The 27947-nt window shown below is 49.0% G+C and overlaps 1 protein-coding gene across 1 annotated transcript in view; it reads right to left on the bottom strand.

Moving 5' to 3' along the window:
- Nucleotides 1-27947, bottom strand: part of LOC135203553 (anaphase-promoting complex subunit 2-like) — a 69085-nt gene that overhangs the window by 13260 nt on the left and 27878 nt on the right. The gene's annotated exons all lie outside the window — the stretch shown is intronic.

Here is a 27947-nt window from a genome sequence, read left to right as displayed (position 1 = left end):
CAGTGTATCTCAGGATACGAAATTAATTCCCAATTCCGAAGGTTGGCCCCCTTCCGAAGGTAAGCCCTTGACAGAACCTTTTTGAATTTTCGTATCCGTGGGAACCCGCATTTTTTACCATGTAAATTGGCCTTCAACTTGTTCGTTCCAAGCCCTACAAAAAACACCCCCAGTTAAATTTTTTAAATAAATAAAGCTAAATTGACCAATAAACAATGAAATATGTACAGTGGGGCATCGCTTATTCACGGATCAGTATTCACGGATCCAGTTAATCACGGGTTTTTTCTTGGACCGTTTCTCATGTTACATCACTGGTATGAATCGCTGCATCACGGGTTTGTTGTGTTGCGTATGCGATGTTTTTCGGTAGGCTAACCCTCGGCCGTGGTCCGATAACTACCCAACATTCATTTAAAGACTCATATAATGATATTAACTGACAATAAAGGTAATAAAACCATTCTCTACCAATATATTATTGTCCTATCTTCGAAATATAGCCTATTCAAGGTTTATGTACGACGTTCATTGGTAGGCAGTAGCAGTGCGATAACCACCAACGTACACAAACATCACATTATGATATTAACTGACAATAAAGGTAATAAAAAACCATTCTTACCTTATATAATATTATGTCATATCTTCATAATTAATAGCCTATTCGAAGAATAATTCCACATCATTGCACTCAACTTATCGTCGGAGTGGCCAGCCACAAAATGTAAGCAAAATACCTTTACGTACGAAAATGGTTTATGTATACGGTTGCGTTCAAAGCGACATTTTTTGCTTTTGAGAAACTTTTAGAAATTTTAATAGTAGTGGTAGTGTAATTACAGTAGTAATAACATTAAGGCTAAAATTAATTCGAACTTCATTATTATTTTGGCAGTATTCGTATATAACTTCTCTGAACAATGAAGTCATACAAACGCTATTTGTCATAGATTATCGTAAGTATTGCTGTTTGTTTAGGTTGTGGCGACGAAGCGTAAACGAAATACATAAAAGCATTTTTACCTTATATATGCGTCATATCTTCATAATAAAAAGGCTATTCGTGGAGTAATTCCATATCAGTGAAATCAATTTTATCTATGCGAGGCCAGCCAGCTGACAAAATGTACGTACGTATATGAAATCAAATTATGGTAGCGTTCACAGCAAGATTATCTTTTCGAAATTTTTATAGTACATTCATGCTACGTAGTAATAATGTTTGGAATATACGTAACATTAATTTTCAATACAAAATATCATCGTTATTTTGGTAGTGAATAATAGTTTAGAATTATCATACATACACTGCATTGTTATGGGTTTGTGCCAGTGATGAAACAACCAAAATAACGTTCTCCTTTAAGTCAACGCGTTTAAGAAAAACATGACATAGAATCGACTTTGCGACTTCGTTTTCACTTTGATATTTTTAACGATACAATAACTATCATTTGTACTACTAAAACCATCTTCACATAAGTAATTTTTCGTAAGATATGTGTTGTTACAAAAGCTAGCTTATACATAAAAGGCTTTTATAATTTAAGTCATCTTAGATATACATATGTACCCAAACTCATTGTGGGAAAATTTACTACTGTTTCCTCAGATATTGAAATACTTTAGCATCATTCAAACACTTTAATAATATAATGCATAAATACTACGAAAAATTACTTATGTGAAGATGGTGTTTTAGTAGTACAAATGATAGTTATTGTATCGTTAAAAATATAAACAAAGTGAACGAAGTCGCAAAGTCGATTCTAGGTCATGTTTTCTTTTTAAACTTTAACGTATAGTGGTATGAAAAACACCAGTGTGTCGTAGCGATGCGTCATCAATATAGTGGTATGAAAAATTAAAAACCACAGGTGTTGTAGCGATACGTAATCACAAAGTACAAATCCTTTCCCGGACCATCCTCAGAATTTTACGACTCTTCAACTTCAAGATCGATATGGTAAATATATTATATAGTCATACTTATTGTTAAAATTCACAAGTTGAACTGCAAAACATTATTAATATTTTGATTGTTATGTCATATATTTTTTTTGTGGTTCTACGGAATGTTTGTTTTGAAAATAATACCTATTAGTGAACATATGGTATTAATTGTCCCACTTTTATTTTATTTTTATAGGTGATCTTTAATTTATCTCACATTCATTAACAGTATATATAATTAATATTTATTTTTTAAATAAACTGTATTAATAAATAACAATAATGAAAAACATAAAGGGAAAAAATGTTTTTTGCTGCAGTAGTGGTGTTTGTTTGATTAAGCATCTGACCTCACATTTCCGAAATCTGAAAAATTCCAAAAACCGAAACATCGGAATGTGTGTGTACTGCACATTTTTTTTAAACACGCACACAATGTCTACACATTTACTGCAAATTACAGTACGTACGTATTTATTCCTGAGAGAGAGAGAGAGAGAGAGAGAGGAGAGAGAGACGAGAGAGAGAGAGAGGGAGAGAGAGAGAGAGAGAGAATGATTAAGACTCCAAGGAGGGTGTTATTTTTACAATTATTTTATTATCTTGGGATTTTTTTTTTAATCTTGAAAAGATTTTTCTATTCAATTCTCGAGATTAATAAGAAAATTACCGTAAATTGACTAGCATCAGCACACATCTGAATGACTCGGCCATTAGCAGGCTAAACCACCAACCTTATGAACTTGCATGATACATGAGATACATGACAAAACACAAAACCACTGTTTATTGGTGAAAATTAGGGGGTCGCACGATATGACAATTTGTCGAAAATTGCATTTTTCCTAACTATACAAACCTGAGGTCCTTTAACAATAGGAAGTAGCTAGCGGCAGCTGGAACGGTCGTAAGCTTCGAACAAGGGGAGAAACGGTAGTTAACTGCTTGTCCGATCGTCGCGGCGCCGCGCGACTGGGAGGTAAACAAATCACTTTTGCTTTTGGCCCATGCAAAATACGCAGAGTGAGGGGTGGCATGAGGAGGGACTATATTAAAGGACCTCAGGTTTGTATAGTTAGGAAAAATGCAAATTTTCGACAAATTGTCATTTGTTTCCGATACGAATACAATACAAACCCTCGGTCCTTTAACAATAGGAAGACTCACTTCTTGGTGGAGGAATCTGAGTCTTTTTGATGAACAGACTGGTGTTCGTCCATCCCTGGAATGCCTCCCTGGTCGTAAGAGCGAGGGAGGGATCCAAGCCTCTGTCCGATTGATCGGGGTGTGCACCGCCAGGATCAATGGTCAGACCTCTGGGCCGAGTACTAAGAGAGAGGCAAGCGTATCTCTTTGTACCAGCATTGTAAGAACTTTTTCCTTTACATGAGCAATGTAAAGTAATGGGTTTGTCTCATGTCGGCATCCACTTTCTCCCCCTTGTTGGAGAAAGTGGTGGATATTTACTCCTATCTCTAGTTAAAGAGGTAGGATGAGCTCTGTTGAATAGCTTACCTGCATCTGACTCCCTTCCAGCAAGGTAACGACCCGTATCCCTCTGCCCACAGGTAGAGGTAGAAAAAGATGGTGAAGAGAAGCCAGTCACTCTCTCATTCACGCATTCATTCTCCCAGTCATACCAGGAATCGATGCTGTTCTGCCCTGCTCGGGTGCTGGGTAAGCTTACACAACGTGTTGAGCAGCCACCAGGCAGGTCCCAAGGAAAAAGTATCCAAGGACTTGTGGGCAATATCCCGGAAGGTAGAAGGACGTGAAGGTGGTCTGGTTGGCCCAGACACCTGCCTTCAGGACCTGCGCCACGGAGAAGTTCTTACGGAACGCTAAGGAGGGTCCGATACCTCTGACGTTCGTGGGCTCTCGGACGGAGCGTACGGATGTCGTCGCTACCATCAGCTTCGTACGCTCTCCTGATCACCTCACGCCAGCCAGAAAGAAAGAAACGTGTTCTTGGAGACTTCTTTCTTGGTAACCCCAGTGCTAACGAAGAGGCGTCGACACTCAGGCCTGAGATGTCGAGTTCTCTTCAGATAGCGCCGTAGCGCCCTCACAGGACAAAGCAGCATCTCATCCGCATCGTTATCGGTGAAGTCCAGGAGGGAGGGGATCGTAAAAGACTCGAACCTGTCGTCAGGGATCGACGGATTCTGAGTCTTAGCTACGAAGTTCGGGACGAAATCGAGCGTCACAGATCCCCAGCCTCTGGTATGTAACATCATAAGAAAGGCCATTTGTTAGTTCCCCTACTCTCTTCGCCGATGCCAGAGCCAGCAAGAAGAGGGTCTTGAGGGTCAGATCCCTGTCTGACGACTCTCGGAGTGGCTCGAAGGGTCTTTCGAGTCAAACTCCTAAGAATACGAGAGTCACATCCCACGCAGGGGGCCTGAGTTACCCTGGGGTGGGGGGGCAAGACCTTTCGAAAGCTCCCTATTAGCAAGGATATCTCGAACGAATTCGAGATGTCCAGTCCCCTCAGTTTTTAGGACAGAGCCAGGCGGCTCTATATCCTTAACTGTGGGTACTGAGAGGAGCTTCTCTCGGCGAAGAAACACGAGGAAATCCGCTACCTGCTGAAGAGTGGCTCTGAGAGAGACAGACCCTGTCTACGACACCAACCACAGAAGACGGCCCACTTCCCCTGGTACACAGCTGCAGAGGACTGTCGGACGTGTCCAGCCATCTCTGTTGCTGCGCTACGAGAAAAAGCCTCTCGTTCGCAAGAGATGGTGGATAACAGCCAGCCGTGAAGTTGAAGGGACCTGGACTGCTTGTGGTACCGTTCTACGTGTGGCTGGGCTAGAAGGTTGTGCAAGTGGGTAGCTCTCTCGTGTTCGCCCGCAAGAAGAGCCAGCAGGTCCGGATACCAAACGGCTTGTGGCCGTTTGGGAGCCACCAGGATCATTCTGAGATTGGGAGTGACCAGCGCTCGACTGATCACTTTCCGAATCAGACAGAAGGGAGGAAAGGCGTACGCGAAGAGGTTGTCCCAGGGGTGTTGGAGAGCGTCCCTCTGCAGCTGCCCATGGGTCCGGCCACAGCTGAAAAGAAAAACCTGAAGTTTTCTGTTGTGCCGGGTGTGGCAACAGGTCTACGACCGGTCGCCCCACAGGTTGAAGAACCTTTCCGCCACGTCTTGGTGTAGAGACATTCGGTCCCTATCACCTGATCCGACGGCTGAGCTTGTCTGCTACTACATTCCTCTTGCCTGGAATGTAGCGTGCTGCAGCTCTATCGAGTGAGCCGTGGCCCACTCGTGCACCTGCACCGTCAACTGATGGAGCGAAGAGACACTAGCCCCCCCTGCTTGTTGACATATGCCACTACTGTGGTGTTGTCGCAACATCAACAACACTGAGTGTCCCACCAAGCGGGTCCTGAAACTCTTGGAGGAGCGTTGAACGCCGCCTTGAGTTCCAGGACATTGATGTGAAGGTGCTTCTCGTGATGGTCCCACACACCTGCAGTCAGCAACTCCTCCAGGTGTGCGCCCCATCCCTCGGTCGATGCGTCTGAGAACAGAAGCATCTCCGGGGGGGGAGTGCGTATGGGCACTCCTCTTAAGAGGTTCTTGTGTCGAGCCACCAGGCTAGGTCCTGCCTCACCTTGTCCGTGATAGCCACGGAAAGTAAGGAGGATCCTTGGCCTGAGACCAACTCTCCCTTAGTCTCCACTGGAGAGACCGCAGGTGAAGACGCCCGTGAGGGACTAACTTCTCGAGTGACGACAGATGGCCGATCACGACTTGCCATTGCTGTGCTGCCTGTTCCTGCCGAGACAGGAACCGGCCGGCTGCCTCCCTGAATTTGCTGATACGCAAGTCTGCGGGAAAGACTTGCCCTGCTACCGTGTCTATCAGCATACCCAGGTACTTCATCTTCTGCTTGGGTTCGAGGTCGGACTTCTCGTAGTTTATCACGATCCCCAGATCGCTGACAAAACTTGAGGAGTCGATCTCTGTCCTGTAGCAAACTGCGAGCGGGAGCTCGCCAGGACTAGCCAATCGTCGAGATACCTCAGAGAACGTATCCCGTTCGAATGGGCCCAAGCCGACACCAGAGTGAACACTCGCGTGAAACACCTGTGGGGCGGTTGAGAGACCGAAACAAAGTGCCCTGAATTGGTACACCGTCCCGTCGAAGATGAAGCGGAGGTACTTTCTGGAGGACTGATGGATGGGTATTTGAAAATACGCGTCCTTCAGGTCCACTGAAAGCATGAAATCGTTCCCCCTGGATCGAGTCGAGCACTGAGCGTGCCGACTCCATCGTGAACCGCGTCGTGCGAACGAAGCGGTTCAGGGAGAGAGAGAGGTCTATCACCGGACGCCAGCCCCCCGATGCCTTCTCCACTAGGAAGAGGCGGCTGTAAAAGCCCGGTGACTGGTCCTCCACGATCTCTACAGCTCGTTTCGCCAGCATGGTCTTGATCTCCTGTCGAAGAGCGTTGTCCCTTTGCTGATCCCCGGACATAGGTCTGTAGATGGACCGGTTTGGAGATGAGGGGGGGGCCGAGACTCGAAGGGTAGTAGATATCCCTCCCGAAGGACGTCTACTATCCAGTTCTCGGCGCCGTAGCGCTGCCAAGTCGCCCAATGGCTCGCTAGGCACCCCCCCACTTCCGGCAGCAGGTGAGGGGGAACGCCGTCCCTAGCGTTTCCCTCCTCGTTTCGACTTCTTTCCAGCACCTCCTCGGAAAGGAGGGCTGGGAGGAGGGCTGGTTGCGGCCTCCTCTAGCAGAAGTTGAAACAACTGGAGTCTTCACACGGGGTTTGGACGGTGCAAACCGTCCTTCGCCGCCGTGGAAGCGCTAGCCAAGCTCTTTGGTTTGGCCGCAGTTACTCGAGGTTGCCCAGAAACCTTCGAGACTGCCTGGTGGACTAAGCGGTCACTCTCGTCAGTGCGCCGCCGTTCCACCACCGCAGCGTCCACCATCTCTCCAGGAAAGAGAGCTGGGGAACTCCTAAGAGGTCCATTTCGTAGCCCGAGTGCCGCCTCACGCCCGGCCCCCTTGGTCACTCGGTAAGGACTGCGTCCCTACGTCGAAGAACCAAGTTGGCCCACAGGTTAGCAGTCTGATGGGCGAGGTAAGAGATTGCTCTTCCTCCAGACTGGCACAGTCTCCTGAAAGAAGCGTCGTCTTCGAGAGCAGAACTCCCGAGCCGGCCGCTACTTTGGATATTGTGAGGGACCACAAATCCAACCAGGAAACTGCCTGGAATGCTGCCATAGCGGTAGATTCCAGGGCAAGTGCCTCCTGCTGCGAGAACCATAGGTTCTCCGACAGGAGCTGCTGCAGGGACACACCTGGAGTCAGCCTCGCTAACTCCGGGTGAACCTGTTCGGCAGTATCGGGTCTTCCGATGGCACGTAAAAATCGCCTCTGCCGCTGTAGAGGAGGAGGAAGCAGCTTAGGACCGTCCGGATTTTAGCGAGTCCTCCCCGTCCTGAGACGAGATTCTCCACCTGATCCAGGACCGACGTCCGCAAGCTCGATCGTGGACAACCCCATCATCATTTTGGGCTCCCTCTTGGGACCCCAAAATGATTCGAGCCGGGACGTGGGCTCTGCGGTGGTGGTAGCGACGATCCTTCCGCAAGGTCATTATGCAGACGCATCAGCTTAATGACCTCTGCGAAGTTCCTCTGTATCTCAGGCGTTACAGCGTCTTGTGGAGTAGGACCGTCCAGTCCCTCCAGCAAGAGCATATCCCTCGATACTCCTCCTTCAGAAGGAGGGGAACAGCGACAGACCCCTGACGGTCGCCTCCAACTACTTGCGCGTACGTTCTGGTCGGTCCTAAGACCGTGCCTGAGCCGTACGGCGTCATAGCTGGGTCACGAGCGGCGCACCTCTCGTGATCGCTCCTCGGTACCTCGCTCCTCCCGTATAGCCACCCGAGGAGGTTGAAGGTACGGGAGAGGCAGACCTGACGCTGCCCCCCTTCGCTCGCTGGCAGGACCAGCGGTGCGTGGAGGCTGCTGCTGATCGTCAACCCGCGGTGACGGTCGAGCAGCAGGCCTAGCCTTGCCGCTCGCCGCCTGGGGCGATTGGCTCGGTCTGAGAACGTCGAGAACCGATCTCTAGCGTCAGGCGAGCTGCCGCTGGTCACCGTCTCCGCCCGGTCCCATCGGGAGCGGCGGACGGGTGACCTGCTAGGCTCTCTGTCGCGTCGAGACCGGCCAGCGTCCTCTCGGCGCGTCAAACCGCTGGTACCGGCGGCCGTGGGGACTCCTTCCTCGCCTCAACCCGTGGCCGGTCAGCGACCGTCACGTCAGCCCGAGCAGCCAGTTGATCGCTGCGAGAGCGTCCACTGGCCTGGCGAGAGTCGTGTGTGCACGACTCTCGCCAGTCTTCTGCTCCGCGCCGCTGTCTTGACGGCGAGACGAGCTCGGGCGTCAAAACTTGGCTGGACGGTCCTCTTTGGAAGAGCGTCCACTCGGTGCTTCTCGCGAACGAGAAGCGGCCGAGACGGAAACCTGGTTTAGCGGCAGAACCGCTAGCACCAGGTGAGGACGCACCAGCCGAGGCTGGTGCACCTCTGGTCCCCGTCGACTTCTTCTTTGCAGAAGAAGCGACGGGCCCCGTTCCCGAAGGAACAGGAGGACCAGCAGAAGAGCTCCCCAGCTCGCCTGAGCGAGCCGGGCCCTTAGAAGATCCCGAAGGAGTCTTCTTAGGGGGGGAGGAGGCAGCCTTCTTCTTCTTCGGCTGTTTAGCCTTAGAAGTCGAAGGGGAAGGAGAGCAGCAGACGACGAAGAAGCGATGAAGACGACGACGACACCTTCTTCCTCTTCCTCTTCTTCTTCGCCAGGCTCCGCAGAACAGACGTCAGGTCTTCCATCCAGGAGGGAGCCGGGGCAGTTGCCGAAGCAACAGGGCCCGACTGCACCTGTCCGGAAAGACCTGAGACTGTGACCGCAACACCAGCAGCAGGAACAACAGGAACAGGTCCGGGAACAGCAGGAACGGCAGGAACATCTGAAAGGGAATGTGCAGGCCGATCTGAAAGGGAAAGAGTAGCTGGAACGGCAAACAGGTACGGCAGGGGCACGGCAGGTACCACGGGAGAGCCAGGCGTCCTTGTCGCAGTCACCGTCATCCGTGGCACTGGCGGCAGGTCCAGGGGGGTACTCTTTGGGCAGCGGAAGTCCGGGGTCGGCAAAGGAAAAAAAATCCAGGTGGTGGTGGCACACCGTCCTCTTTGGCACGGCAGCAATGGGTTTTTGTATAGCCACCGTGGGTGTCACCGACATTATGTGGGGCGTATATACCAGATGTGGTGGGCATCTCATACGCTGGTGTCGTTATTGTGGTAGTAGTGGTGGTCACCGCACCATGAGTGACCACCGCCGACCCCGCCAACCGCTGAAGCAACCCCTGGATGCTGGGCACTCCCTGCAGTCCCAGCGACTCCCCACACCTGTCCCAAGTCGTCCTTCGCTGATGGCACACCTGCGGAAGCAATAGTCGGGTTAGTTGGAGGGGTCTTCCTCGCGCCTGGGGAAAGAAACACCCCCCCCAGAGCGGACGGAAGACCCCGAGTACAGCTGTACGTGGTCCGGGTAGCGGGCGCCCTCATCCACACTCGACGGATCGAGAGAGGAAAAGGACTCCGCTACCCCCCCCAACCCCCCGCAGGGGAAGGCGCGAAACGTGGGGGCTGGCCGGGGGCAGGAAAAGAGGACGAAGTGTCCGTCACCAAAGGAGTCACTGGACTTTCCGATGACTTCTTGGCGCCTAAGTCTCTTCCTGCCCTCGTACAGCACCCACTGCGCCTCGGACCAATTCATACATGTGACACAAGGTTCGTTGCGGGAGCACTCTCGCCCCCGGCAACGAGTACAAACCTCGTGGGGGTCCACGTCAACGAATGACCTGAAACCTCACACTACGCCCCTCCAGCCCGGGACACACTCTACGGGGCGACTGGAGGGCGCGGTGATATCTCCATTTCTTCCAATTCACTCATTGCAAGATCAATAGAATTGTAAAAGTACTTACAGTCACTCCTGATTTATACAGAAAGAGAGGCAAATACTCAAACTCAAAGCAAACGACAAAGCGGGCAGAGCGATGGCGAACACGTCCTTCCCACACACGGCCGAAAGCAAAAGAGATTTGTTTACCTCCCAGTCGCGCGGCGCGCGACGATCGGACAAGCAGTTAACTACCGTTCTCCCCTTGTTCGAAGCTTACGACCGTTCCAGCTGCCGCTAGCTACTTCCTATTGTTAAAGGACCGAGGGTTTGTATTACGTATCGGAACAAATGGGAGATTGCACGTTATTCGAGTATATACGGTATGTGATTTTTTTAGCCTTTTTAATGGAACAAAATCTAGCAAGAAATTGCCATTCCCAGATTGGCACACTGGCCTACAAACGTTTGTTTGTTGTTGTTATGAAATGTGGTGTGCGGCGCGTTCTTTAAATTGTACCCATATAACAGTTAATTATGTGGCATCCAAAAGCCCTGATTCTTTTACTCTTATGGGAAAGACGCCCTAAAGGTCAGATGAAGGTTTTTACGTGGAATATACTAGTATTAACGTGTTGTGATGAAGGGAAGAGATGTTTCGCTGCATACTGTTGGTAGCATTATCGTTATATATTTACTGGATTGCACTGCAAAATCGTCGCCATCTTTTATCAAACATAGATTGTTGGTGAGTACCCATATGATTTACATATGATATTTGATTCTCTTACCACTCATCCTCTCTTTCCTTGTAAAAAAAAAAGAGGCCCACCATGCGTATGTAGGCTTCTAGCGGTAATCCCTAGGCTAGTAGGCTACATATGTACAGTAGTACATAGGTATACTACATTTATTTTTTAAGGCTAATTTTGTACAATAACTTTAAAACTGTCTTGAATTTAGTTTTAGGTGATAGTTGAAAACATATTTGGTGTTTGAACTAAAGTGGGCAGTTATAAACATTGAAATATTGGTCTTGGTGGGTTAACTATTAAAGTAGGCAGTTTTAAGCAATTTTGAGGGGGGTATCAGGATACACGGGTATTTACTTATCACGGGGGGGTTCTGGGCCCTATCCCCCGTGGATAACGAGGCCCCACTGTACAACAATTTGGACCATTCAATACCTAACATAACATTTATTGTAGTACGTACCTGTAAATAAAGTGTATTAGTGAACATGGTACAAGAAATACTTTACATACATGTACGTACATATGTAGTAAAATGTGGAACCTAACCTTACCTTTCGAGTGAGGTGATCTCTGAAAGTGGTGACAGAGGAGGAGGACAAATGGAAGAAAACATGAACACTTAACTTTACGAAATACATTAAAAAATGGCAGAAAACATTAACACTAAACTTTACAAAACACATTAACAAATGGCAGAAAACATCAACACTTGATTACGTATCTCCATCTTCATTCTCCATAGAAAGCATCCTCTTCTTTCCGTGAACTTCAGCAACATTCTTGGGACCAATGGATAATAATGTAAGTAATTAAGTTCACACACAACATAATAAAGTAACTTACAGTACAACAAAAGTGAAATCACTAACACGAATTTACGTTAACAAACGAAATACATATACAGTAGTACCTCGAGATACGAAAGGCTCTACTTACGAAAAACTCGAGATACGAAAGCCAATGCGAAAAATTTTACTGCTCTACATACGAAAAGTTTTCAAGATACGAAAGGTGGTTGCTGTAAAGTCCCGAGATTCGCCCGGACCACCGAGAACAATTTTAAAACTCCCGCGCCGCCAACTGAGTAAACTCGCCACCATCCTCCCGCTCTCCCATTGGTTCCTGATGCTAGTCACCCCATAAGGTCCTGCTCTCCTATTGGTCAGCATCTACCCCTTGTACTTTAAGTATTCTATTGGTAAAAGGATGCTGTAAATTGAAAAACTTATTCATGCAATACATTTAATAAAAAAAAACATTAGGTAAAGATAGAATAAAGAATAGAAATGAATGGTTATTATACTGTTTGGTAGTTTCAGTAGTTGAAGAGAGATAATGAAAATTTATGGCTTACTGTGTAAAAGTGATTGCTTTCCGGATCGTTCGATACTTGTAAGTGCGGATGTAAACAGACGTTTGGAAGCTTTTTTTTTGTTTGTTTATTATAGTTAATGGTTACTTAATAATTATTTGAAATGAGTACATGCAATACATTTAATAAAAAAATTGTGAATTAGATATCATAAAATATAAAATAAATCAGACTGCCAACAAATATGACAATTTGTCGAAAATTGCATTTTTCCTAACTATACAAACCTGAGGTCCTTTAACAATAGGAAGGTAACTAGCGGCAGCTGGGACGGTCGTAAGCTTCGAACAAGGGGAGAACGGTAGGTAGTTAACTGCTTGTCCGATCGTGCGCGCGCCCGCGCGCGCCCGAGAGGTGAAGAATCACTTTTGCTTTAGGCCCATGCAAAAGTTGCAGAGTGAGGGGTGGCATGAGGTGGGACTATATGTAAAGGACCTCAGGTTTGTATAGTTAGGAAAAAGCATGTTTTCAATTTTCGACAAATTGTCATTTGTTCCGATACGTAATACAAACCCTCGGTCCTTTAACAATAGGAAGACTCACTTCTTGGTGGAGGAATCTGAGTCTTTTTGGTGAACAGACTGGTGTTCGTCCAACCCTGGAGTGCCTCCCTGGTCGTAAGAGCAAGGGAGGGATCCAAACCTCTGTCCGATTGATCGGGTGCACCGCAGGATCAATGGTCAGACCTCTGGGCCAAGTACTAAGAGAGAGGCAAGCGTATCTCTTCGTACCAGCAAGCAAGAACTTGTTCCTGTTTGCAAGAGACAATCATAAAATGATGGGTTTGTCTCAATTTGGCATCCACTTCCTCCCCCTTGTTGGAGGAAGTGGTGGATATTTACTCCTATCCCTACTGAAAGGGATAGGATGGTGCTCTATTGAGTAGCTCACCTGCATCTCGTCCTTACCCAGCAGGGTGACGACCGTGTCCCTCTACCCAAAGGTAGAGGGAAGAAAAAGATGGGAAGAGGAGCCAGTCACACTCCTTATTCCTCATCCATTCTTACGGTCACACCAGGAACTCGATGCTGTTCAGCCTGCGAGGGTCTGGGTTAACTACACAAACGTGTTGAGCAACCACCACGGTTCCCAAGGAAAAAGATCCAAGGAACTGTGGGCAATATCCTGAAGGTAGAAGGAGGTGCATGCGGTCCGGTGGACCAGGCGCCTGCCTTCATTACCTGCGCCACGGAGAAGTTCTTGCGGAACGCGAGAGAATGATGAAGAGGCGTCCACACTCATCCTGGTGTCGAGTTTCTTCAGACAGCTCCGTCGCACCTTCACAGGACAAAGCAGCATAGCCTTCGTACGGTCGGAGGTTCGGTGAAGTCCATTAGGGAGGGTATTGTGAAGGACTCGAACCAATCGTCAGTTACCGAAGGGTTCTGAGTCTTCGCTACGAAGATCGGTACGAAATCGAGCGTCACAAATCCCCATCCCTTTGTGCTGACTTCTCAAGAGAAGTCATTGCAGTTACCTAAGACGAAAAGAAGGGAATAGTCGTATGACCTATCCCTCTTCTCGACTTTGGTTATGTACAGTACTCATACTGACAAGCTATTAAGACGAAGTAATGATTGCTCTGGAACAACCGAACTAAGTCCACAGCATAGTTCGTAAACTGACTCGGGCGCTCTGACAGCTGCCGACTGACTGGTTCGGAATCAGTAGAGGCAAGTTGTCCAAGCATGCCGGGTAAGTCACGTGACCTTCGCCCTTTAAAGAGTTATGCTGAGAGACCAACAAATAAAATATTTGTTAGTCACCGATGCCGGACGGCGCGGCGATGATTCTCTAATGCATAAGCTCAAAAAGGCGAAAGTCAATTGCCTTCAAAAGACCGAGGTCCTGATGGCAAGAAAATCTCATAGACGTTGAATCTCAGCTTAAGGAGAAAACAACACTATGTGACGTTGAAGACGAAGGTAGGCAATGAATGCAACCTACGTCTTCCAGCTGAATCGAGAGAAGGAATCTCAAGATTCTAAACCTGTGCTTACAAATGACTGAAAACGCTAACCGCCATTTTCATTGCTGTCCGTTGTGCAATGAAAGCGGGGCGTTCTTCAGTAATGAAACACAGGGGAGAGCCGCTTGAAGAACTGCTTCTCATGGGCTGAACGTTTGGAAGTAGAGCTGGCAGGTGTGGGAGTAGGCGATGTCTTTAATACATCTGCTAATCCGGGGTGAACAATGAACAATTGTACACCTCCGAATACAAGATATTTTGAGGACAAACTCAGATTCCGCAAAAATCATTCGCATTATCGGGATACGATGCAGCAAGAGGACTATTACAGAATTCTGTTACCGTGCGGTAAACAGGAAAGATGAGAGTCGAATAGATATCTGTTTAAAATTCTCGCAATACCGAAGACGATGAATACTAGCGTTTCACAGCAGTAGATGGTCATTCATGTATGCGAGAATCCCCGTTAATCAGAGACTTAAGTCCGTGATTGTTGGCAGAGAATAGGCGGTTGTTATTCAATCAAAGCAGGTGAGAAAGACATAAACAAACCGTCTATCTCAAAGCGGCAGCTGATACTGAAATGCCTCGGGCAATTCAATACGCAGTAGCTGTCGCTGACTCGTCATCCTGAGTTGCCAAGTAATCCTTTCCACGAAGGAATGCGTTCGGCTAGAACCACCGAGATAAAAGATATGCTCGAGCAATTATATTTAAGCGAAACGAATTTCGGTAAATATAAAAGCTTAAATGGTGTTGTTGTGACAACACCATAAGTATATAAAATTGAAACTGGAAACTCCAGGGAGGTTGCAGGCAACCCGGGTTGCAGTTCAATTAGAATACTTTTCGTCTAAGTCGCAATCCGTAGAATAACCAGGATATGCGCCTACCCCTCGGACCATTCAAACTGCTTAGCAGAATCATGTCGCGAGGTTAATATACGTAGTATATTTGTAGGATTCTGAAAACAACGATCTCCATCCTAATTCTTTCCTTTAAGAAAACAAAATAAGGATTGGAGATCGACCACCTTCGTTCTCTATTAAAGAGAGTGAAGGAGAAGTCTTCCTCGAAGGAAAGCTTCAATGGTGAACAGAATACTAAGACGATAGTTCCAGCCAAACCAAACTGGATATTCCCGTTTCCGTTTCTTTCTATATTCCAGGGTTGGTCGCCCTACTGTGTAGATAGTCTTTCTATTTCAGCAGCAGTATTCTTCCTAATGCTAGAAATTCCAGGAATTCGAGCATAGGCGAGGTTCCCGATTATCGTGTAACATATCGGGGATTCTCGTCTCGCTCACTTTGGACCGTGGTCTCGCCTATGTGTTTGGAGATCGTAAGAAACTCTAACACTGAATGCGCTAGAAAATTCCGTAGAATTCTAAGCAGTCTGCGAAACCCCCACCGAATTCGTCAAACGATATCGGCTGGTGGTCCTCGTCGATTCCCGTAGAAATCGAGAATGGGGCAGGATCCCTCCTCAACGACCGGGGCTTACGTCAGGTAGGACCCGAAGGTCCCCCCTGGTAGCGCAGTCCCCAACGTGGGATCCTACAGAGAAATCTCTGTAGGATCCTTCCCCTTTCCCTCGTAGCCGTAAGGAGAGAGGGAGGGAATGGGGGAGGAATTGGATACTCGCTCGCCTTCCCAGTGGAACTAGCAGTTGGAGAAGAGTAGGAGCAGCCATCGCCTTGCGGCGATGGCCTCTCAGAGTCTGGGAAAACGTATCGTCAGGAGAAAACGTTTTCCCGAGGAGGGTTACGAACTCTCACTGTAGGTAAGGGTCTGCCGCCACTGTGAACGTCGTTTGGATGGGGCTGATCGACACCTGACAGGAGAGAGCCGATAGCCGTCCTCCGACTCATTCCAGTCCTCGTCGAGGTCGAAACCTCTCAGGAGGACCGAAGGAGTATTTGAATACGGTGTCCGAAGACACGTAGAAACGCCGCTGTCGCAGTAGAGGAGGGGGTGGAAGTAGCTTGATCGACCGGCCAGAACTGAGAGAGCCTTCTTGTCCGGAGACGAGAGACTCTGGTTCAAGACAGAATCGGCAAGCTCCGATCGCGGCATACCCACCGTCGGTTTGGGTTCCCTCTCGGGCCCCAAAACGACTCGAGCAGAGACATCGGGCTCTGCTTGGTGGGGGGAGCGGCGGATCCTTGCCCCCCGGTCGTTTGTGCTGACGAATCAGTGCAATAACCTGGGTAAAGTTACTCTGAATCTCGGAAGTTACAGCGTCTTGAGGAGTAGGACCGTCCAGTCCCTCCAACAAGAGCAGCTCCAGGACCCTCCTCCTTCAGAAGAAGGACCAGCAACAGATCCCCTGACGGTTGCCATCCAATCACTTGCGCGTACGTCCTGGTTGGTCCTAAGACCAACCTGGCACGTGCGGCGTCGTGACGGGATCGTGAGCGGCGCATCTCTCACGATCACTCCTATATACCTCGCTCTTCCTGGCGTATTGCCGAGGAAGTTGAAGGTATCGGAGGAAGGAGAGACAGAACTGACGCTACCCCCCTCTCCCCCATGACGGTCGCCTCCAATCACTTGCGCTACGTCCTGGTTGGTCCTAAGACCATACGTGGCACGTGCGGCGTCGTGATGGGATCAGTGAGCGGCGCACCTCTCACGATCACTCCTAGCTACCCGCTCTCTTTCCCGGTGTAGCCCGAGGAAGTTGAAAGGTAGTGGAGAGACAGACCTGACGCTCCCCCCCGCTCGCTGGCAGGACCAGCGTACGTGGCTGCAGCCGATCACCAACCCGCGGTGGGGATCGATCTGCAGGCCTGGTCGTGCCGCTCACCTGTGGCGAGCGGCTCGACTGAGCACGTCGACCCCGGTCCCGTGCGTCAGACGAGCTGCTGCTGGTCACCGTATCCGCCCGGTCCCTGTGGGAGCGGCGGTCAGGTGACCTGCAGAGCTCGCATTTCGCCGTGAGACCGGTGAGCGTCCTCGCGGCACGTCAAAACCGCTGGTACCAGCAGAGGCTGGTACCGTCGGTCGAGGGGACCTGGGGGACCTCTTCCCAGCCTCAACCCGTGGCCGGTCAGAGACCGTCACGTCCACCCGAGGTACCGGCTGGTCGCTGCGAGAGCGGCCGCTGGCCTGGCGAGAGTCACCTGAGCGGCTCTCGACAGTCTTCTGCTCCGTGCCTCGGTCATGACGCTGAGCGAACTCAGGAGTCTTAACTTTGGCTGCACGGTCACCCGAAGGAGATCGTACACTCGGAACTTCTCGCGGACGAGAAACAGAGCCGGTACCTGGCTTAGCAGCAGAGCTGCCAAGACCAGGCGAGGGTGTACCAGCGGTAGCCAGCACACCCTTGGTCCCCGTCTTCTTCTTCTTCTCAGAAGGGGAGACGGGCCCCGTTCCCGAAGGAACAGGAGGACCAGCAGAAGAACCCCCCCGTCACACCGGAATGTGACGAGCCCTTCGAAGTTCCCGAAGGAGTCTTCTTAGGGGGAATAACAAACCCCGGTTACCAGCTGGTCGCTGCGAGAGCGGCCGCTGGCCTGGCGAGAGTCACCTGAGCGGTTCTCGCCAGCCTTCTGCTCCGTGCCGTGGTCTTGGCGCCGAGCGAACTCTGGCGCCGAAACTTTGGCTGCACGGTCTCCCGAGGGAGAGCGTACACTCGGGATCTCCCGCGAACGAGAGACCGAGCCGGAACCTGGCGTAGCGGCATTGCCGCTAGCACCAGCAGGAAGTACCAGAGCTAACCGATACTCCTCTGGTCCCCGTCTATCTCTTCCTTACGGAAGGGGAGACGGGCCCCGCTCCCGAAGGAGCAGGAGGACCAGCAGAAGGACCCCCCGTCCCACCGAGGTGGGACGGGCCCTTAGAAGTTCCCGAAGGAGACTTCTTAGGGGGGGGAGGCAGCCTTCTTCTTCTTCGGCTTATGGGCCTTAGAAGTCGAAGGGGAAGAGGCAGCAACAGACGAAGACGAAGATGACACCTTCCTCTTCTTCGTCGCTCACGCAGGCAGTCGTCAGGTCCTCCATCCAGGCCGGAGTCGGGCCTATTGCCGAAGCAACACGGCCCGACTGCACCTGTCCGGAAGGACCTGGGACTGGGGAAGACACACCATGGGCAGGACCAGCATGGACAGGCGCAGGAACCAGGAGCGACAGGAACAGCAACCAGCTCAGGAGCGGCAGGAACAGCGGCAGCGGTAAACACAGAAGGGACAGCCAAGCCAGTAGCGGGAACCACATCAGCGACAGGTACGGCAAGGCCCAGCCATCGCCTCGTAGAATCATCGGCAGCCAGCGTGGTACTGGCGGCCGGTCCAGGGGCGAGCTGCTGGAACAGCGGAAGTCTGGGGCAGGCAACACGAAGAAAACACAGGCGGCGGCGGGGCATACCCCTCCTCGGTACGGCGGCGACCGGCCCTAGAAGCGGCAGACGGCGTCACCGACACAGCATGGGGAGTGTAGAACCAGCGGGGGGAAGCAGCACAATCGGCCGTGAACGGTTGTAGTGGAGACCACTCCAAGGTCACCGCCCCAGACCGCGCTAGACTCTGCAGCAGATCGTGGATGCTAGGCACGCCCTGCAGCCGCAGTGGTCCATACCTGTCCAAGGTCGTCTCCCACGGCTGTAGCACCTGCGGTAGCACAGACAGATTAGTAAGAGGGGTTCCCTCACGCACGGGGGGGGAGACATGCCCCACCCCGAACGGAAGGAAGACCCCAAAAACAAAATACGAGGAAGCTGAGCGGGGGCAGGAAAGAAGACGAAGAATCGGATACCAAGGGAGTCGGGAGAGCTTTCCGACGACTTCCTGGCAGGACCTTCGCTTCCCCTACCCCGCACAGCAGTGAAAAGTAATATGAAATGAAAACAGAATACTGCACTTTGCGATTCACTTCATAGAACTTAAAGAGGGAAAAATCAATTCCCGGTAAGAGCGGAAAACTTGATCCATAATATATGATGCTATCATAAAATTATATAGAAAATGAAACAATACTGCACTTGCTATTTTGTTCACTTTCACAGCAATAAATCGTAAGGATTAATTCCCGGGTAAGAGCGGAAATTGATCCAAAATTAAATTTGATGCAATTAATAAATGAAAATGAAAAGAAAACTGCATTGCGAATCCACTTTCATTGCATTCTATTCATACAAAATAAGAGGCTCTTGCCGAGCGCAATCAAGCTCTCGGCAACGAACGCACAGGGCAAAAATATAATGAAAAATGATATTGTTAAACTACAATAAAGTTTTGTACATACTTACCTGGCAGATATATACTTAGCTATAGTCTCCGACGTTCCCGACAGAATTTCAAATCTCGCGGCACACGCGACAGGTAGGTCAGGTGGTCTACCTTACCCGCCGCTGGGTGGCGGATGTACGAACCACTCCCGTAAGCTTGTCAGATTTTCTCTTCCACCTGTCTCCTGAGGGGAGGCTGGGTGGGCCATTATCGTACGTATATATCTGCCAGGTAAGTATGTACAAAACTTTATGTAGTTTAACAATATCATTTTTGTACATGAACTTCCCTGACAGATATATACTTAGCTGATTGGCACCCTTGGTGGAGGGTAAGAGACAGCTCAATAATACAGGTAAGACGGGAAACAACTAATGTTGTAGGATATAAAAACCTTGGTTCTCACCTTTTCAGGATGAAGACTTCATAGATACTATCTCTGAGTCTGCATTGCCTGGAGAGCTACAGCTAGGACGTGACCTGATGCTGAAAGACTCTCGGATCTACCACTGGGATATGTGATCCCCTATTGTGGTAGAATCCAAGTCAGGATTGCTGGTTAGAGGGACCTTGTCCGCTTACCTAACAGATCCTTACCACTACCTCTGCAAGGAGCCAAAACCCACCAGACCACCTAACCAAAATACAAAGGGTTAATATTACGACAAAAAGAGGTGCCTCCTGCAACCTCTTTCAGACAACCAAAAACAACAATATAAAATATAGGGTAACAAATATAAAAAAATTTACACAGGATAAGTTTCAGCTCCCTGCCCCAGCACCGAATCCGCCGATACGAAAGGACCCAAGGCGAAGCATTTATCATATGTGATTTTTACATCACGTAGGTAGTGGTTTGCGAAAACCGATTGGCATCTCCAAAAAGTCGCCTCCATCAAGTTCCGCACAGACATTTTTTCTGAATGCAAGCGAAGTTGCGATGGCTCTCACCTCGTGAGCTTTCACTTTCAGTAGTCTAAAATGATCTTCCTTACAGGCAACATGTGCCTCTGTAATAAGGCTTCTCAGAAAAAAGGAAAGAGCATTCTTCGACATGGGCCGAGTGGGGTCCTTTACGGAGCACCAAAGCACATCTTGATTAGCCTTAAGTTGTTCTTCCTCTTAAGGAAATACTTCATAATCTCATAGGGCAAAGAGTTCTTTCAGGCTCTTCCCCTACTAGAAAAGATAAACTACGAACTTCAAAGCTCCTGGGCCAAGGACGTGATTGGGTTTTTCATTTCTTGCAGGAAACTTGGAAGAAATGAAACACACCATAGAATCTTCCTTAAACCCCCAAACTACATTGCCCTCAATAGCTTGGAGCTCACTCACTCTCTTAGCTGTAGCTAGGGCCAAAAGGAAGATAGCCTTCTTCGTCAAATCCTTGAAAGAGGCTAAGCCAGGAGGTTCGAATCTAGACGATCCAAGGAATTGTAGAACTACGTCTAGATTCCAGTTCGGTAATACATGAGGACGCTTAATGGTTTCAAATGATCTAATAAGATCATGCAGGTCCTTATCATCGGATATATTTAAGCCTCTATGCCGAAATACCGCCGCCAACATACTGCGGTATCCCTTAATAGTTGACACAACCAGATGACATTCTTCTTTGAGGAAAATAAGGAAATCCGCAATTTGGGTCACAGAGGTACTGGAAGAGGAAATGTTCTTCCTCTTGCACCAAACGTCTGAAGACATCCACTTTGACTGGTATACACGCAAGGTGGAAGGTCTCCTCGCTCTTTGCGATTGCTTTAGCAGCTGTTGCTGAAAAGCCTTTCGCTCTGACCAAACTTTGGACAGTCTGAAACCAGTCAGACTGAGAGCGAGGAGATTTTTGTGGTACCTGTCGAAGTGGGGTTGTCTGAGTAGATCGCTCCTTAGCGGGAGCGATCTTGGAATGTCCACCAACCATTCCAGTACCTCTGTGAACCATTCTTGGGCCGGCCAAAAGGGAGCGATTAAGGTCATTCTCGTTGAATCGGACTCTACGAACTTCTTGATGGTTAGCCCCAGGATCTTGAAGGGGGCAAAAACGCGTAAGACGTCGAGTCCGTTCCAGTCTAGAAGAAGAGCATCTATTGCTACTGCCTCTGGATCTGATATCGGAGCAGTAGGATCCAGCCTCTTGTCTTGACGTGGCAAAGAGGTCTATGTGTGGCCTGCCCCATAACTTCCACAGGCTCTGGCATACATCCAGTGAAGGGTCCACTCTGTGGGAAGGACCTGATCTTTCCTGCTGAGGAGATCTGCTCTTACATTCCTTTCTCCCTGCACGAACCTGGTGAGAAGCTTGATTCCTCTTTCTTCTGCCCACAGAAGAAGGTCTCTTGCTGTCTCGTACAGGGAGAAGGAATGCGTCCCCCCCTGTTTCCTGATGTATGCCAGAGCTGTAGTGTTGTCCGCGTTGACCTGCACTACCGATCTTCTGACTTTGGGCTCGAAAGCCTTCAGAGCCAACCACACAGCCATCAACTCCTTTCTGTTGATGTGCCAGGCTACCTGGTACCCCCACCCAGGTACCTGACACTTCGCTGGTTCCCAGAGTTGCACCCCACCCCATGTCCGACGCGTCGGAGAACAACACCAGGTTGGGGGTCTGTGATTGAAGAGACGTCCCTTAGGCAAAAGAGGTTGGGATCTGTCCACCATAAGAGATGTTTCTTGATGTCCTGGGATAACGACAGGGAGAACGTCAAATCCTGAGAACGACGACTCCAATTCCGATGAAGAAAGAATTGGAGTGGTCTCAGGTGCAACCTTCCTAGGGATACGAATTGTTCCAGAGAGGAGAGCGTCCCCAGCAGACTCATCCACTCCCTCACTGTGCATACTTCTTTCCCTAAGAAGGTGTTACTCTCTCGAATCCTCGGGCTATCCTTTCCTGCGAGGGAAAAGCCCGAAAACTCAGAGAGTTCATCTGTATCCCGAGATACACACACTCTTGCTCGGGAATTAGTGATGACTTCTTGAAATTGACGAGAAGTCCCAAAGCCTTCGTCAATTCTAAAGTTACTTGTAAGTCCTTCAAACAACGATCTTCTGAATTGGCCCTTATTAGCCAATCGTCGAGGTACATGGATATCCTCACCCCTTTCAAATGAAGCCATTGAGCCACATTCCTCAAAATCCCCGTGAACACTTGAGGGGCCTGTCGAGAGGCCGAAACACAGAGCCCTGAACTGAAAAATTTTCCCCCCCATCATGAATCTGAGAAACTTCCTCGAGGAAGGATGGATCGGTACGTGGAAGTAAGCGTCCTGTAAATCCAAGGAAACCATCCAGTCCCCTGGACGAAGTGCTGCCAGCACTGATGAAGGCGTTTCCATCGTGAACTTCTTCTTTTCTACGAAGAAGTTCAGGGCGCTTACATCCAACACCGTCCTCTATCCCCCTGAGGACTTCGGAACTAGGAAAAGGCGGTTGTAGAAGCCCGATGAATGATGGTCTGTCACTAGTTCGATAGCCCCCTTCTCCAGCATCTGATCTACTGCTAGATGGAGAGCTTGATTCATGATGGGTCTCTGTACCTGGCCGTCAGTTCCCTTGGGATGGCCGTCAAGGGAGGTCTTTCGACGAAAGGGATGAGGTAACCTCTCCTCAAAATAGAAAGGGTCCAAGGATCCGCCCCTTTTTGGGCCCAGACTTCTGCAAACTCTAAGAGTCTGGCGCCCACCGTTGATTGAAGGACTTGCAAGTTATTTGGGGGCTTTAACAGACTGGTCCGAAAGTCTTACCCCTTCTTGAAGGTCTACGACCTCTAAAACGTAGAGGTTCTTGATGAAGATGCCCCTCGAAGGGTTTTTCGAACAACTTGCCCGTTTTCCTTCTTAGCCTTGGTAGGGAAGGAAGGGCGAGGGTTTTCTTGCCGACTGTGCCAAAAGGTCCTGGGTGGCTTTGGCCGAAAGTGACCTCGAAATGTCCTGCACTCGATGGTTTCGGGAACAACTGAGTAGACAGAGGAGCAAACAGCAAAGAAGACCTCTGAGCATGGGAGACCGACTTCGTTAAGAAGGAACAATAAACCGACCTCTTCTTCACGATCCCGGCCCCATAAAGGGAGGCGATTTCACTCGCTCCGTCTCTTACCGACTTGTCCATACAAGACAAAAAAACACACATAAGATCTTCTGGCGAAATTGACTCTGGCACTTCAATTTTCTTGGCTAGGACTCCCAACGACCAATCAAGGAAGTTAAATACTTCTAGCACTCTAAACATACCTTTGAGCAAATGATCCAATTCATTCATTGCCCAAGTCGTCTTAGCAGCGTTAAGGGCAGTTCTCCTTGTCGAATATACCAGTGCCGAAAAATCCGAATCAGCCACGAAGACCGGTAGGACCCAATCCTAAGGGCTCTCCCTGTTTCGTACCAGAAACCAGCGCGGTCCTGATAACTTCGAAGGAGGAAAAGCGAACATCGTTTTCCCCGCTTCTTCTTTGGAAGCCATCCCAGGAACCAAACTCCTCAGTGCCTTCTTCATAGAAAGAAAGTTTGGCTTCATCCTCACACAAGAAGAACTCTTCGCGTCTTCGCCGTTGAAAAAAGTGAGTGAGGAGAAGGAGGAGCCGTAGGCGTAAGGGAATCCCCAAAAACTTGTAGAAGTAGCTCTGTAAGCTTCTTGTAAGAGAAACAGCAGCAGAAGTGTTCGGTTCCTCATCCGAACCTTCTAGGACGTCTTCTCGAGGCGAGCGCGGAAGATCCTTATGTGACGAAGGGATCCTAGCAGGAGTTGAGCGAGAGGTTGGAGAACGCCCTCTCTTAGAAGAGTTCACATCCACTGGAGAACGATGAGAAGATCTGGGAAGTCTACGATGAGACTCCCTCTTCGAGGTATACGGAATCTCAGCCGAAGGAGAGGTAGGGCTCCTACTCCGAGAATCCTCGGAAACATCCACAGGGCGCTTACTCTATGCGCCTATCCTGAGGCGAGCGGCTGCCAGGAGAAGAGCGCCTATCGAGAGCAGAGCGCTTGCGCGGCTCTCGATACCTGTCCAGTTGCGTACGATCAACGGAAGTCCGACTGGAAGGCGAAATGCGCCTACTAGGAGAAGGCTGCTTGCGAGACTCTTGACGTCTAACAAGAGGGTAACATTCAGGAAAGAAGGGCGCTTCAAAACTAACGAGCGCCTACTTGGAGAAGGGCGCTTCCGGATTCCTGGTGCCTACCAAGAGACAAACGGTCAGGAGAAGTGCGCCTAGAAGCGGGAGAGCGCCTACACGGAGAAGGGCGCTTGAAAGACTCTTGTTGTCTGCCCCTAGGAGAATAATCAGGAGTATGACGCCTTAAAAGAGACGAGCGCCTACTAGGAGATCTATGTGCAGTAGGCTCTTGGCGCCTACCTTGCGGGGAGCGGCTAATAGTAGGCCGTCTTATCATGCACACGACTCCTACCAGACTCTAGATGCCTGTCAGGAGAGAAGTCACGATCCGACACTCGAGGAGAGTGACATCTGGAAGAAGAACGCCTACTTGTATAAGGGCGCCTTCTAGAATCTTGAGGCTGCTGAGGAGAAGTTTCACGCGAGGGAGTTGAAGAAATCGCGTGATGGAGCAGGTGCAGTGCGCTTACCGGAAGCGGGAATCCAATCTGGAGAAAAAACTTCTTTCTCCATAGAGCGTCCTACCGATGTTTGGCGTCTTGAAATCGAAAGAGAGCCAGGCGAGCGAGGGCGCTCACGCGAGCGAGGGCGCTCACTCGAGCGAGGGCGCTCACGCGAGCCCCCACCTCATACGGAAACCTCCCATATGAAGGAGAACGATCCTCTGAAGAGCGGCGCCTAGATCTCTTGATCGGAAGAGAAACGTCCTTCTTCCTACGTGATCTAACTGCTAGAGAGTCTGCTAGCGCCGTGATCTGAGCTTGAAGTCCCGCGAGTACTCTCGTAGGAGAATCTTCTTGTTCTTCCTCGGAAGCAGGCGCCGAGCGCGGAGCGCGAGAAGAAGAACGATCACAGGATTTCTTGGGTTTCTTCGCCTCCACCGACGATTCTTCCGGGAAAACCTCCGGACTAGAAGCCAAAGGACTGCAGGGAGCCTTCCAAGCCCTCTTCAACGGGCGCGACGCATCCGGGGAGTTCCAACCTCTCTTCGGAGAGGAGACGACGAAGAGGAGAAGCATTGGCGTAGGAGCTCCTTCTTGTAGCGATCCGAGGCAGCCTGGGAGCGTACTTCAGGATCTGCCGAGGGGACGCCTGACCGGTGGGGGCTCTCCCTAGCCCTCCTGCGGCTTTCGACTTTCCTACTCCACTGGAACTGGGAGTCTGGAAGAGGTCTAGGCCTAGAGGCACAACACTGGGGACACTGCACTGATCACTAACACTCTCCTTACCTTCCAACTGACGAATCTTCTGATCCATAGAACGATTCTTGGCTTTCAGCAGAGCTGCCGCCTCCGAAGGCGAATCTTCGGCTTCGGTGCGGGGAGCCGGGGCTGCACTTGGGGAAAGAAGGTTCTAATTCTACGTTAGTACTATTAGGATCCACATCCAACTCACTCATTCTAGATCTGCTAGAACTTCTAGAGGAAGCCTTACGCACTCTATCACGTTCCAACTTCCTAACATAAGAAGAGAGAGCCTTATATTCTTCTTCATTCAATCCCTTACATTCATTACAATTGGGTTAGCAAAAGCACATTCATTCCCCCTGCATTTCATGCAAACCGTGTGGGGGTCTACCGAAGCTTTCGGCAACCTCACCTTACATCCTTCATTCACGCAAACCCTAAACAAAACCGAAGTTTTAACTACCGATTCTAGATCAGACATCGTTAAAGAAAATCAAACTCAAAATCAAACCGGTCCACAATCAGCGTATGCCAAGCCAAACAAAGCGAATACGTCACCAAAAGAAGTCCAAATTAACTCCAGGCAAGCGAGAATCGAAAAACTATCGAGAGGAACCGACAACAGTTGTTATCGTTCCCGCGACAGAGAAAAATCTGACAAGCTTACGGGAGTGGTTCGTACATCCGCCACCCAGCGGCGGGTAAGGTAGACCACCTGACCTACCTGTCGCGTGTGCCGCGAGATTTGAAATTCTGTCGGGAACGTCGGAGACTATAGCTAAGTATATATCTGTCAGGGAAGTTCATGTACAAAAAGAGTACTTACATCTTTCAATTACACACTTTCGCCCAAAATACATGACTCGGCGCGAGTGCGCCCGCCCTCGGCACCGAGACATAATTCAAGGGTTCAATTCATGAAAAGAGCGGAAATCGCTGTCTCTACGGCGATAGCTCCATGTTGATTCATAATTAAGTAATGAAAATGAAAACAGTGTACTTACAGTTTCATTTTCAAGTCAAACCAAACCATTAGTAGAAAACACAATATAAACAAAGCATACGACGATGAAGCGGGCAGAGAGCGATGACGAAACGTCCTTCACACCCGCGGCCGAAAGCAAAAGTGATTCTTCACCTCTCGCCCGCGCGCACGATCGGACAAGCAGTTAACTACCGTTCTCCCCTTGTTCGAAGCTTACGACCGTCCCAGCTGCCGCTAGTTACCTTCCTATTGTTAAAGGACCGAGGGTTTGTATTACGTATCGGAACAAACGTATTTTTTAGAATTCTTCTTCTGTTTTATTATTACGTTACGTATACGTATGTTTCATTATAGCTGTCAGTAACTCAGTATCTCCATTAGGTAAAGATAGAATAAAGAATAGAAATGAATGGTTATTATACTGTTTGGTAGTTTCATTAGTTGAAGAGAGATACTAATGACAATTTATGGCTTACTGTGTGCTAGGAAAAATGATTGCTTGGCGCTCGTTCGATACTCGTAAGACGGGTAAGAGCTGAATGTAAACAATCGATTGGAAGGTTTGTTTTTTGTTTGTTTGTGTATTATAGTTAATGATTAATTAATAATTATTTGAAATGAGTACATACTGATTATTTATACATTTTATTGGCATATTCTAAGCTTTTAGCTCTTAGGTTTAGATGTCAGAATCATAGACTAGGCTACAGTAGCAACCGCTAACATAGGCTAGGATTATTGCTAAGGGACATATGCTAAAGTCCTAATATATGCAGTAAAAATGGGGTTGAACATTACTTGCAGGTGAATATTACTCAAGTATGTACAGTATTTTGCCTTTTTGGAGTCATATTTCTTCCGTCGGATTGGCGTTGTAACCCTAGAACATGTGTTTTAGGCCTGGAAATATAATTTACTGGGTTGTTTTTGGAGGGCTTGGAACGGATTAGCCATTTTACATGTAAAATGTGTTCCAAGATACGAAAAACTCATAATACGAAGGCCGCCTCGGAACAGATTAATTTCGTATCTCGAGGTACCACTGTATGTGAAGGAACGAATTCCAGTGTTTACGATAACACTGCCGCAAAAAATGGTCAAGGAACACCTTTACATAGAGGCATGATGCTGACCAATAGGAGAGCAGGATCTTATGGCGGTGACTAGCATCAGGAACCAATGGGAGAGCGGGAGGATGGTGGTGAGTCTACTCAGTTGGCAGTGCACGAGTTTTAAAATTGTTATCGGTGATCCAGGCAAATCTCGGGACTCTACAGGAACAACCTTTCTTAACCTGAACTATTTTCATATGTAGAGCCAAAACAATCTTTGTATTTGCTTTCGTAACTTGAATTTTTCATAAGTTGGGACTTTCGTATGTCGAGGTACCACTGTACTATATTTGAATTCTTATCCAAACTCCAAAAGCCTTTTTCCAGAATCCTGTAGTTTCAA

The sequence above is a fragment of the Macrobrachium nipponense genome, chromosome 36 (assembly GCF_015104395.2).
Source record: "Macrobrachium nipponense isolate FS-2020 chromosome 36, ASM1510439v2, whole genome shotgun sequence".
NCBI lineage: Eukaryota > Metazoa > Arthropoda > Malacostraca > Decapoda > Palaemonidae > Macrobrachium > Macrobrachium nipponense.
Note: the sequence above shows the minus strand (reverse complement) of the source record. Positions and strands in the feature narration are given on the sequence as shown.